The sequence below is a fragment of the Homarus americanus genome, unplaced genomic scaffold, assembly GCF_018991925.1.
Source record: "Homarus americanus isolate GMGI-L3 unplaced genomic scaffold, GMGI_Hamer_2.0 scaffold53377, whole genome shotgun sequence".
Taxonomy (NCBI): domain Eukaryota; kingdom Metazoa; phylum Arthropoda; class Malacostraca; order Decapoda; family Nephropidae; genus Homarus; species Homarus americanus.
The window spans coordinates 419,503-420,526 of record NW_024719124.1 but is presented as its reverse complement, the minus strand read 5'-3'; positions in this window follow the sequence as shown (position 1 = coordinate 420,526).

Genomic DNA, 1,024 nt, shown 5'->3' with positions numbered 1-1,024 from the left:
AAGAATTCCAGCAATGTAAATTATATTCAGACCGGGTAATTTGTATGAATTTTATGAGCTAAAACAAATATCTTCAGTTAATAAAAAAAAAAATAATTCTTCACGGGGTAACAGATGGTCGGTCGGTCCCTCCCTCCCCCCACCCCCCACCAACCGTCCCAAGGAGATGTGTGGGATAACCACTAAATTTTAATAAATAATACCTCAAACTAAAGTTAGGATAATATAATTGACATTGCTGGATTCCTTGTAAGACCAGGAATATTTTGAATATAAATGTCATATATTTTGCACAAAAGATAACATAGTTACTCTGAGAAAATTTTTTATCTAAAATTTGTATGTCTAATGCAAAATATATGATGTTTATATTCAAAATGATCACCAAATTATAAGAATTCCAGCAATGTAAATTATATTCTGGCCGGGTAATTTGTATGAATTTTATGAGCTAAAACAGGCAGTCAGGCAGGGTGGCGGGTGGGGCAAATCTAAAAATAGCGTCTCGAGCCGGACACTCACCGCGTATATGTGGAAAAAATCCGTGTTAAGTGAAAGTTCAGTTTGGCAGGCACCGCAGATATGATAAAACGCGTTAGGGGGTAATATATATATATATATATATATATATATATATATATATATATATATATATATATATATATATATATATATATATATATATATATATATATATATATATATATATATATATATATATATATATATATATATATATATATATATATATATATATATATATATATATATATATATATATATATATATATATATATACATACATATATATATACATATATATATATACACAGTATTACCGCCCTAACGCGTTTTATCATATACCTGTGCTCACAACATATATATATATATATAATTGGAGATGAAGTGTATACAGGGTACTTGCATGGTATTACAAGAACAACAATTGTTCCCACTTGACATGGTGAGAAGAGATTAATGTTAACCATTTTTGAAAGAATGATAGAGAGGATCAAAGAAAACC